The following is a 12,982-nucleotide window of genomic DNA, read 5'->3' on the forward strand; positions in this document are numbered from 1 at the left end:
AAGTTTCATGAAGGGAATCCTAGCCTTATGTAAAGACTGATTTAACATACCACAGGTTTAACTTTCTATTAGTGTGAAAAAGAAAAATTGCTATCTCAGACTAAAAATTATGCTGGATTTGCAGTTACAGGTAAATTTCTTAGGCTGTTGATTATCAAACTATTGCTCAGAGATGCGTTAATGAGTGTCAAAAATGCTGAAGTGTGTCAGTCAGTCAATGACACTTGGCTAGTTTTAGTCAATACAGTATCACACTAATGTATGCATCGTATTAATGGAAATGTAGTTGTGCAACATTGGTATGCTAGAGTAAATAGCAGGCCTTCATTATAAGAGATGATGAGCTTTTAAATTAGACTGTGGGAATGGGATACCTCCTTCCCTCCACAGCCTGTTTAAAGTTTATGCTTTAATCATTTCTCCTCCTCTGTAAGAATTCACCCACTCCTGTCCCAACACCCGTATCCAAGATTTGATGAATAATGAAAAAAGTTTAAAAACTAAATGGAGGGAGGGCTGCCATGTAGCTCTTTCGTATGCAGAGTTGTATGCTAAGAATTTTAGGAGTGCAAAATCTTTAGAAAAACAGGTAAATGTCAGAATACGAACTGATGTTGTCTTCCCTAAAGTAATATTATCCTACCTGTTTGAAATAGAAAGCCTATGTAAAGAGGATTGTGTAGACTAATACCATTGATTTGGGATGTCTTCTCTGAAACACTTCAGTTTTGATTTTTCAGTTAGGCTGTTGGTGGGAGATCCATTTCCTGTTTCAGTGGTTGGTGGTCTTATTTGTAGAGCCAGCATTGCGGTGCTTGTTTTCTTCTGTATTGTTCTGTTAAAAAACTCCAAACAAACAAAAAACCCAAAACCACAACCAAAAACAAAACCCCAAAAAACCCTCCACACCTGAAGTTTGCAACCCTTGGCAAGTTGCTAATGAATATCAAAATGACATAGCCATTCCATATTTGCCAGCAGTAGAAATGCAGCCAATGCTGATGCAGTGTTTTTAGAGCTCTTCTGCATTGTCAGCACTTTAAGGAAAACCAGCTGAAGGCCTCTCCCCTTTTCAGTCTTTGGCAAGTCCATGTCTACTGATAGGAGGAGAGATGTGTGAAAGTTCAGGATATCGCAATCCGGCAGTTTGTTGCACAGCAGGTTGCTTTGCTGTTTGAGCCTCAATAACTTTTCCAGAATTGCACAGCAAGTTTTGAAGCATTTCTCTGAAAATCTGCAGCCTGACTGCACCATCCAGTCCTTGCAATAGGGGGTAAAAAAATGCCAGTAAAATTGGCCCTTATGTGGGTGGAGTGAAGGTAAGGTGAGGGGAGAATGGGAGAATTATTAGGGAGAACAAGTAGAATTAGTGCAAGGTAAAGAAGGGACAGTTATAGAATTTTGCATCTTTAAAGGTGCTTTTTGCTGGATTTCCATTTCTTTGATCTTAGCTCTCTAAATAGGAAGCAGGCCAATAAAAGGCTAAAGAGCAAATTAAGATCTTTGAAAAGGAAACACTGATTGTTTTTAATTCTTCTGTAACTGTTGTTAGAAAGGGGCTTATATATTTTAGCATTTTGGACTGTTTCTTGAATGTGTTAAGTGCTGGAATCAAAGTATTAAAGATAAGGAATCATTAAATAATTTTCTATGATCTGTATCTTTTAAAAAAAAAAAAAGAGAGATTATAGTCTTCCATGTCTAAAGAAGTGTATGCAGAATTTCAGGAAATAAAATCGGTTTCTAAGAGTTGAGAATGCTGTGGGAAATTAAAGCTTTAAATGGGAGATTTACTATGGAAGAAGTATTCTTCCTCTTTAGAAAGACCGTTGTAGTAAATAGTTTTGTAGGTCTAGTAGGTAGGTAAGCAGCCCTCTGAAGTTAAACTTCATAATATTAAGAAAAAAACCCTCAGTTTTAAGTTCAGTGCTAAACGCTGTGTTCTGCTGTTCTTAAATAGTGTTTTCTGCTATAATCTTTATGAGCATGCAAGTGCTTTTCTGTCCTCTGACACTGCAATTCATGCCAAGACCTTTTTAATCAAAACGAGTAGGAGATTCTTTTAATTAATTCTAATCAGCAGCCAAGATTCATTGACATTTTTGTTAAAGATTATCTTCTTACTCTGGTTTCAAGACACTGAGTGTTCAGATATTAGCTTAAGAAGTTAGTTTTCTTTTCCATGGTAGCATTAATCTTATGTATAAATTCCCAAATGGGTTTGAAGCTGAAATTACAGTTGTAAAGAGAAATAGAAACCCTGCAGAGAATTTTGCAGGATGATGGATTCCTTTATTAACACTGAATTCTTGTATCAGCTTGACTTAAGATTTTCAACGTTGTGCACTTAAAATTACAGAGCAGTTTCCAGCATTAGTAGTCTAAACAAAACACAGTTTGAGCTCTTCATGCACTTGTCAAAACCTTCCTGGTGTCATTGGGAGCAAAATGCATGCACTAGCAGGCCAACTTCCACTTTGTGTGGTGAGAGTTTGGAAACAGATGTGGGCTGGTATCATGTAGAGTTTGTGAGATACAAGCAAATCTCACGCGGAGTTTACTGGCTTAGGCTCACGGCCAGACTGTAACTCTTCTACCTAAAATGTGTGCACTAGCTTGGAAATCTGCTGTTTTTTTTAAATGTGCAGACTAGTAGAGTGTACTGCATACATTCTTTCTGGAATATGGGCTAGTATGTTATCTAACCACCTCCTCTAAGGCTGGGGGGTGGCAGGGGGGAAGGCATCTCTATGTACAGCAACATAGCAAAGGCTTATGTGTGGGAAAGCAAGAAGAAAGGAGAGTTGCCTTGAATGCATACCGTGATGGTAATGTCAGTCACCAAAGTGGTTCAGTTATTTCAGAGGTTCAAAAAAAGCTCACAGTGACATAGCCAGTATATTTAAAAACATTGAATTAACACTTATCACACGAGGATTGCTCTTGGAGAGTCATCATCAGAGTGAAAAGGCAGCACTAAATAAGACTATGTAATGTGCAAAAATAACAGAGCAGCTTAGCTTCACATGGGACTGCTCTCAGTATGGACACTCAAAGTATTTATAGCTGCCCTTGGGTCCAGGGGAGTTAAATAGTTTAGGTTTGCATTAGGGGTTACCAGCGACCCTTCAGATTAAATCCGGTGACGTTTAATATTACGAGCAAGTGCTAATTATACTGCTTACAGCTCTTCGGGCAAGCAGGAAGTGGTTTCCCATCCTCAGCAAGCCCTAGCACATAGGGAACATTCCTTCATCCTAGATGTAAGATCCTAGGTGGCCTTCCCCTAGATGAAACATGTTTTCCTCACATTTTCTGTGTAAGGTGTCATGATTATCAGTGTAAAGCAGTAGCTCGCAGCTGCCTGGGTCTTGCCCCATCCCCTCACTGAGGGGAGGGAAGGAAGTGCAGCACTTGGCTTTTTTTGAATGTGCTGTCTCATGGCTTTGAGTGCAAGGGCAGTACCTGCAGCAGGATCTATGCCCTGGGCTGCCTTGTGGTGTGGTTTGCCTTTGACCTCTCTGCACTGCATGGGAATAGAGACCTGCCAGCCTTCTCTACTGGGGCGGGGGCAGAAATCAGGAGGGGGCTGTCGCCTCTCTTCCCATTTCTCCATGAATGCTGCTTACTGACAGTGCTTGACACCACTCTTTCTGCTTTGCTCTCTGCCCCGCTAATAATTTTCTTCCACTGGTGATGGGAGGAATTTTGTATTTTGAGGAGTATTAGGGTGGGCTGGGTTATTTCATAACTGTTTAGGGTCTCTGGTGGGAGGGGATCTCTGTGGTCATTCCTCATGCCAGGGCTCCCTCCTGTCAATCACAGGACGGCCATGTGTCTGCAGCCCAGTAGCTTCATGCGTATGCAGTCTGCATAGCAAACACTGTGTCCCCACAATGGTAGGGGCTCAGAGTGTCCCGCAGTGAGATCTCTCTAAAGTAGCTTTTAGGTAGTATGTGCATAGCAATTGTGAGGCTTGGTCTAAAACCTGCTGCTGGCTTTGTGGTTCTCCAAGCTCAACCTTGTCCTCGTTTTGCAATAGGCTGTCGCCTGAACATCTGCAGCTTTCTTGGGCTTTAAGGGCTAGTCTACTGTGGGGGTTACTAAGCTCTTTCTTGCATGAATTAATGTAGCTTTACCTTTGGCAGCAGCAAAGGGAGCTGCCAGAGGTCTTACATAGCATTTAAAATGTCAGCTGCCAGTCTAGAGCAGCTGCCAGCACTGGAGCGCTGGCAGGGGGAATGCTGTCACAGGGCAAATGCGGGGAATGTCAGTGTGGACACAGCGTGAGTCAGGCTGGGCAGGGACTTGTGTACAGAGTATCCTGACGTTGGTAAAATGCCCTTTGAAATCTCCCAGCGAGTTGTCTCCTGTGTTGCTTGGGTGATACATAAGGAAATGCTGCTGTCTTTTGACTGTTGTGTTTTGTAGTCAGACCTGACTGTAAGTAGCCTGTCAGAGTGTGGGGTCTACGCTGATAAAGTAATCCTGCAGAACTGGTAGTCTCTCTTTTGGGTGAAGGATTAAGGCAAAGTGCTACTTAGTGAGAGTCTTAAGAAAGAATTTAGTTTCTAGAAACAATCTCACTTTGTTCATGTGTGTCAGTTTTAATGTTTTTTAAATTAACTTTTTCTTTTAAATGTTTGGAATACATCTGTTGGTTGGTCTGAATTAACATGGGAAAAATAATTTAAAAAATCATAACTACTGTCCTTGTTTGTCATCATCGCCTTTGTGAGAAGATGCCTTTGGAGAGCAAGTGTGTTTCCTCAACATTTTGTTTAGAAGGCTTAGCTGCAGAACTTTATGTGTGCACCTTTATGCTAATTTGAATCTCCTATTTGCTGTTAGTGTGGGGAAGTAAATTTATTTTCATACTGTTACTTCTTTGCAATGAATTGTGCCAGCTGTTATAAGTTAGATGCATACCCATTTGCCTATCACCTGTGATTTAAACCAGGCTTGTTAATTGGGCCTGTTAATGTAAGCATGTCTAGCAGAGATGCCCAGAGAGGTAGAGACAAATTCCAGATTGTTTGGATTGGATTCAAATCCATTCATGAGATCTAGCTCTTCAGGAGAGGGTTCTTTTATGTGGTGATGTTAAAGGAAGAGGGCTCATGAGGGTTTTTTGTTTGGCTGGTTAGTGATGTAGGGTGCATCCATGGAATGCAGGGGTGCATGAATTAGAAGGGTCCAAATGCCAGGCTCATAGGTATAATAATAGGCTGGGTACTGTAGTATTTACCACAGTGTTTTACATATGGAAGTAATGTATGCCCTCCCTAGCACAGGAAATGTGTGCCTTTCGTGCCCTATGCCTTTGCATATATGCTGGTTTTGCGTTCCTTATGGTAACAAAAGATTTACATCAAGCAGGCCAAACCAATTTTAAATACTAACAGGCATATAAAACTGTGCTTTTGGTACCACCAGTAATGGAAATACTGGAAACTAAATTCCAGACTCGCTGATGGGAATGCTGTCTACCAGGATAAGAGTGAGCCAAAAGCATCCATGAACTTTTTGGTGTTCTAGGTTTACTTCTATGTACAGCAAAACTTGCATACACAGTAAAGCCCCCATCCTTTTCTGCATCCAAGGTCTGGGTTATATTGCAGATTTTTTTATAAGTCTTAGGAGGGTTTCTGAAATGGGGAAAGTGCAAGCCTCAGATCATCAGAGGGTTATCACCAAAACTGCCCACGAAGTTATAAACAAAGATAAAGTCAGTCGTATTTGTCTTTAGGTTTTTTGTCTGTTCCGACCACTGAATTCCAGGAAAAACAAAAGCTTGACTATAACATACTTTTCTAACTGCAAAATATTTGCTAATACCCTGACCATCCTTCAGTCTGGTCTTCCCTATTTTATTGCTACTCCTTCAGCCTCTTTCTGTTCTTGCTGGTCCCAGATTTTTTCAAAGACAGGCTGAAACTATGCTGGCCTTTTGTTAATCTGCTCTTTGTGTTCCATGTTATTTATTTTCATGTCTTTGAATTTATTCAGGATGGCACTAATGTACTATACACGTTTCAGGCATGAAGAGGTTAATGAAGCTTTAACTACCTCATAAAAACATTCATGTTCTTGGCAGCCTTGGGATGGTAGTTATTGCCTGCAGTCACATACAATGACTATTATCCTTTTTGATTGCCACATTTCTATACAGCCAAACTAGATTTAACAGAATCTTTAGGGTACTTTTGTATGTTCCTCAGCAGTAATAGCAATTTTATGGTGCCTCTTTTGAAAATTGAAAGGACAACTTTTAGTAAGCAGTTAATCACACCAAGAATTCCTATGTTAGAATGAATAAAATAATGTTCATGAAAAGGTGTTTTGAAGATGTTTTTGTGATGTAATTTTTGGAAATGAGAAATTCATGGCATAATAAACAATTCTCAAAGCCTCACTGCTAGTTGAATTCTGGTTCTTTGTCTGCTTAAACCATAGCTTTACCTTAGGATGAAGTAACTAGCTAAATAATTTTTTTTTTATTTGAGGAAGGGGAAAAAGTGAAAGCAGTAAAAATTAAAGTGGACAGGCTATTTTTTTTTTAATCTCCAATGGAAGTGAATATTTTGGGAAATCTCAGAGTAACTACTAGTCACTTGTGCTGCACTCGCTATTTCAAATCCATCATGTGACTGAGAGTGATGCCACTCAATGCACTTGGATTGCTTAATTACTTTTTTCTAGGCAATGTTATGTTGTAAAACATAGATAGGTAAGATGTTGTTTCAACCACAGAGTTAGTTTGGTACTAATATGCAGTATGAAGAAATCTTGTTAAAACCCGAATACCTGTGGGACATTCACAGGCAGAACTAAAGAGCTAGATATGAAGTAAAAAACAAGCCAGTGTTTCTTATGCAGTACTCACTTCATCTGTACAAAGTCTTGAGATGTGAGAAGTATGACTTCGAATACATGGTTATGTTTAGTCATGTTGTTCCCATGACTATTTGCTTATGTAAGTTTCAGGAGCCTGTGGCTGTTACTGTTAAATACATAAGATGTTTAATGTATCTGAGTGTTGCTGCAGCCTTAAATCTTGGAAATAGCTGAGATTTATGGTTTTGAACTATCCACTTACGTTTCATTAGCTATTTTGCATTTTCTTACATTTTTAAGGGGGGAGTGCTTTTACTTATTATGTGCTACTTTTTATTTATTAACGTTACCTAGTACTAGTTAGCAAACATATTCTGTCAGAGCTGAAATATCTAAATTTAGAGGTTTGTATCAAGTATGCCAATCCTGAGATAATTAAAGTATGGTTGAGGGCTGCTATTTTGAACTCAGAGAAGGAAATCATTGGTTTTTAAAACTGAGAGTAACTCAGGCTATCTTTTCTACTGTAAACTAGATGTATCTATGCATTAAAAGAAGCTAGATGTTAGAATCCTGTTGTGAAATGTTAACTGCAGCACAATGTCCTTTTGTTTCTTTGAATTTATAACATGTCTTAATCTCATTTAAAAAACAAAACAAAACAAAAAAAAACCAAACAACTTAAGATTTTCTTGAAAGCACAATTAGACCTTCCTCTATCACTATCTTAAGAAGCTCAATGTGAGTTGATTAACATCTCTTTGGGTATGCAGAGAGACTATTTTTATTGTAATAGTATGCTTTAACATCATATTAACAGTGCTTCCTTATGTTTAGTGTACATTATATCATCAGAAAGCATGTGAAAACAATATGGAAATTTCAGGTATGGGAACAGCATGACATAGCTGCATGTGAACATTAGATTTCACTCTGCATGATGTAATTCATGACACTTAAAACTTTGGAAGTTACTGTATATCCTAGGGTTTTTTACATTAATTTCAAGACTTTTCTCTTTTTCTAAGCTCTCTGTTATACCTGTAAGAAGGAACTAAACTTGCTTATTTTGTGTAAATTTGAAGCTTAGCTTGATGATAGAGGGCCCTTCAGAAAAGGATATGGAAAGTGAAAGGCAAATCCAAAAAGTTTGGAAAATAATGGGAGACAAAGGGAGGAGAAAAGAAAATTTAATCTCTCTAAAATAAAAGAGAACCTGAATGCATGGATAGCTGTGACACTGATCATAAAAGGATTAAACATCTTTAAAAGAACAAGCATGACACAGTCCAGCTGCCTTTTTGTTTGTTTGTTTCTGTATCCAAAGAGATTCTGGGAAGAACCAAAACACTTCTCCCTGGGCCTTTATAGGAAAGAAGGCAAAAGCAACAAAGCTACTTCCTGGTACTGTAGTAGATAGTGATAATTAAGAAAGCTTTTGATAAGAAAATCTACTATATCATAAAAATGCTAGAACATTATATTGAGCAAAACCCATCTCTGCCTCCTTTCTTTATCACAACAGTCTTTTGTTGCTGAGAAAACTGAACCTAATGTACTGAATCGCAGAGGCAGCTGTAGGTGTCGGACACCTTGCAAACAGGAGGCCTGTGGTTCTGCTGTGAGCTGTTTTGGTGGCGGAATCAGTGCGAGGTTTGAGGAGAATGGGAAGTTGCATAAGGACCTCTGTGTTGCTTGCTTGCTAGGAGCCAATGCCACTGGAATAAACAGCTGTATGGGCAGTACAGTGTCTCTTTTGTCAGCCAGTCTAGCAGCACTGGAGATGAAAACTTGAAGCTCAGGCCTTGAATTCAGTGAAGGAAGCCTAAGGGATAACAAAGCTTGTTGTATGACTTTCAAAACTGAAGCAATATGCAGTAGTTTTGATCATAGACAAGAGCTTTTTAAAGCTGGGAGGTGTTTTTGCCAGTATTGCTCTGTAAACAAAACTTTAATAGACAAACGTAGAAGTTGAAACCCTTGCCCCACCCTACCTCCCAAAAAAACCCACCTCCCTCCTTTCTTCCTCTCTGCTGTAGAGGTATTTTACAGTTTTTTCAGGGGTCTTTGGACAGAGAAACCTGTGATGAAGAGAGTTGGGTTTCTCATTGCAGTATGAGAAGATGCAGTCAAGATGGGGAAGAGAAATTCCTCAACAAGAGAGTGTGCAATGCAGAAACGTTTCTCTGTTCTCCAGCCTTAGCCACCTCTTTATTAAGGAGGGAAAGATCTGCAGACTGACTCAAACAGTGACTAGACCTCAGTTTGCCTTGCAGAATAAGAACAAACGATGATAACACAGGAGTGCTTTCCTCATTAGAAGCTACTGGTGATGGTTTGACATTATTTCTAAGCATATGTAAACATTTGGATCCACTAAACATCCTCCTGCAGGTGTAGTGTTTTCCCAGGAAAGGGAAAATTATGGCTTCACCAAGTCACAGATATTTATGAGGTAAACTATGTTCAGATACCGCTTAATTCATCTTGTTTCTTTACAGTGAAAGATGATTCAGATGCTGAGTTTTGTAGAACACCATGCATGAATCCAGTGCCAGAAAACGGGGGAAAAAAACCCCAACAAAACCCACCAGGAATTTAATAAGACTAAAACATCCTTGTTGTTCCAATGCTGAGCAAACTAAAAGGAATGTATTTCCATGGATTCACTGGAGGTTGTTAAGGCTGACTTATTATTTCAGTATAGTAGAATGTAGTGAGTGGGTTGGAAAGAAATATGCTCTAATATTGAAGTTATTACACCTCTAGCAAAGATAAAGAGTGCTTGATTTACCTTACTGAGGTCTGTATTCTCCCCAAGCCTTCTGCACAATAATATCCAGAGACCTCTGTGCTCCATTCTACATCATCAGCCAGTGAAGATGTGTTATAAGAAGATACCTTTTTGTAATTTCTGAAATGGGAATAGTTCAATTAGGTTTTTAGTTCTTAACTGAAGTTCAGTGACCATGTTTCAATGTTAGTGTTAAGTTCTGTAATTGGAAAGAAAGGTCAACTAAATAGGGGGAAGGATTTTGTCAGCACTATAGAAAAACCTTTATGCTGTTCTTCCAGGATAGTGCAGGAATTGTCCTTGCTACCATGTCATGTATGTACCTTGGGTATCTTTGAAGTCCTAGAATGACTTACTGTAGGTTATTTTTAGACCATTTTTTTTTATTTTCAAGGAACACCTGGAAAGTCTGCATTTCTGTGTAGTTAGTAGTGTTTTGACTTTGTTTTTGGGAAAGGAGAATGAGAGGCAGACAGCTGAACTGAATGAAACTTTTTTGGATTTAGGTCTAGCAAATGTAAAGGTGTTTAAAGTATGAGAGAGAAATGCTGTATGTTCTTGCTATTTTAAAAAATAATTTAACACTAGTCCAAAAATAACAAAGGTATTATGAAAGCCTTTTACTTGTCTTGTTAATATTTTATTTTTTTGGCCAATTAGTTTTTTCATTAAAAGAATTCATACTAGCTTTTGATTTAAACATTGCAGCTATTTAAATAAAGCTCTTATTTACTGCTACTTGTATGTTTTCTATAGAGCTCTATATTCATTTGAAATTCAGTATTTCATTTATATGCAGGAAACACAATCTTTCTTCATCTAGCAATCCGCACTGCCCATGTATATATATTTCTTTAATCTTCAGATATAACCTTCTTAAATACTTAAGGCATAGCTTCAACAGAACAGTGATAAGCTGCTCTTCTGTTAATTTTGCACTTTCTCTTTTCTAGTTCTTAATGAAATGCTTAAGGTGCTTTACTTTTCATAGTCTGAAGACCTCGTTATTCAGATAATAAAGCACTTGTGTTTTCTAGCCTGACTTACTACTGGTTTTGAAAGTGCAAATATTCAAGAAAGGATAAGGTATTAAATGCACTTTGTTCAATTTGTAAAATACAGTAACTTCAGATTCCTATTTATATAGATCTGTCAGATTCAATGTTGCTGATGAAAGGGAAATCACATGCTTTCTCGAATGTTAAGAATAGATGGGAAGGCAACATAGGGATCCAGAAAGAGGAGCAATTGGGGAGTGCAGTTTCATAGCTCTGGTTTTGTGATCTCAGTCAGGTTTTGTGTGCCTACTCCATTTGTAGTATTGAGGCAAGTAACCTGTTCCCTAAGCTATCGCTGATCTGTGTGCAATGTTTGTATGTAGAAGGAATATGGAATACCTGGGATAGCATAGTCACCATGGCCAAAATTCAAGCTTCTGTAACAATCTCTTATTACGAACTTACTATCTCCAGTAAACTAGATTTTTTTTTTTGTCTGAACAGGTACATGATAAGCCTTTTATTATTTAAAATGGAGTAAGAGTTCCTGAACTAGCAAGGCCATACTGAAAGGGGTTAATGTCCTTCATGGACAACAGTGAAAGTGAGACTTGTTAACAAGTTAAGTGAAACCAGATTTGGTTAAATACTGATGGTAGAAGCATTCCTAATTAAACAGGTAAGGTGAAGATAACATGCAGGAGATAGAGAAGGCAAGAGAAGGTACTTTTCAATTTGGGAAAGTTACTATCAAAGTGCAGAAAAGGTGCTGGCATTCTTACATTTCTACACTTCTACTCTCTTCCACAGTGCCAACTTATCTGCCTGCTGTTTTTGATGTACTTTGGTAGAGTTCTTAGGTAGAGATAGTATTTTACTTTTCTTATATAGTAACATTTTCAGAGTAGAAGTTCTTCCTTTGTTCAGTTAGCATACTGAACAGTATGCTAGTTCAGTTAATATACTAGCATTTGGATGTTTAGATATTCCTGTAATAAGTTTAATAACTTTAAGAATTTATTCCTCTAATATTTTTTTTGTAAGTAGTCATTAAGCTATTCCTCAAAAGCTTGATGCTCCAACCTTCAGGAAAGACTGCTTATTTATCCCTTGGCTTTTTTATAGAGACTTTGCAATTAATTTGGTAGCACTTTGAAGTGAACAGTCAGAAGGATGAGATCTCAGTTAAAAGCAGAGGACCACCCAGATGGTCTCTTCAACATGAAGTCACTTATGTGTTCCCACCTAATTTTGGTGGGACTGAACCAGATACAGGGACAGAACGAGTATCATAAAGACAGTTTCTTTGATCATTTCTTCCTATGCCCCAGTTTCTAAATTTCTAAATATTCAGGGTGCATGTACATTTGAGTTCAGATCAAGAACGTGCTTTTTAGGAGTAAATCTCCTAATTATTTACTGTTGTTTGGCTCACTTCATGGAGCAGTCTCTTCAAATGCATATAGTCTGTGGATGCAAAGTCCTGAGCACCACTGATTTGTTCTGCAGACCTTCTGTTGGATGGGTTGCACTATCTGCAGATTCCCTACTGTTAGAGAGAAGTTCTGCAAGTGATATCCTACATTCCCCAAAATTCAAAGTAATATGGGATTCCTTTTGCCTTTGCTTCTATGATAAGACCTTTCAAGTTTTTGGCTCCTCTGTGATTATTTGGCTGTGTGTACTCAAAACATTTACTTGCTGTGCAGAAATATTTACTGCAGGTAGGAATGCTAATCAAAGAAGAAATTAATAAAGAGAAAGTTCAATATGCAGTACAAGCCTGAAGTATGAAGAATAGTTCCCGTGAAGGTCATCTATTCTAGGAATCAATGTTGTTGAGCAGCCTAGTGGTCGAAAATATAAATTGCCTTTTGTTTTTCTAACTTTTCTCTGTACTTTCTTGTCTTAAATCTCATTTTGGGCAAATAATGTTCTTTTTAGCAGTGATATTGGTTGTGCGTAGCATTAACAATTGTGGACATGCTCAAGGGATCTGTAAGAAAAGATCTCTTTAAAAATCTTAGTTTAGGTAAGTAGTCATTCTTTACTTGATGTTTGCAATACATTAAGCTATACCTGCAAGGTGAAATACTTAGTGTTTTAACTTAATTTTTTGAGGGAGGACCAACTATATCCTGAATAGATCAGAATCCTTAGCTTTTGATTCAGGAAATAATTTATTTTCAGAAACGCTTATGGAGATTCTTCTTAGAATTCTGCATTCATTACCATACTCTTACAAATGGCTAAAAACAGTTTCAACATGCACAATACATCAGATAATAGATGTATGGAAATTTCTTGCTACAGTATTCTCAAAATGCACTCTGAATCTGTTGGAATAAATGCG

The sequence above is a fragment of the Nipponia nippon genome, unplaced genomic scaffold, assembly GCF_047370975.1.
Source record: "Nipponia nippon isolate SJK-2023a ecotype South Korea unplaced genomic scaffold, ASM4737097v1 scaffold_10, whole genome shotgun sequence".
Taxonomy (NCBI): Eukaryota; Metazoa; Chordata; class Aves; order Pelecaniformes; family Threskiornithidae; genus Nipponia; species Nipponia nippon.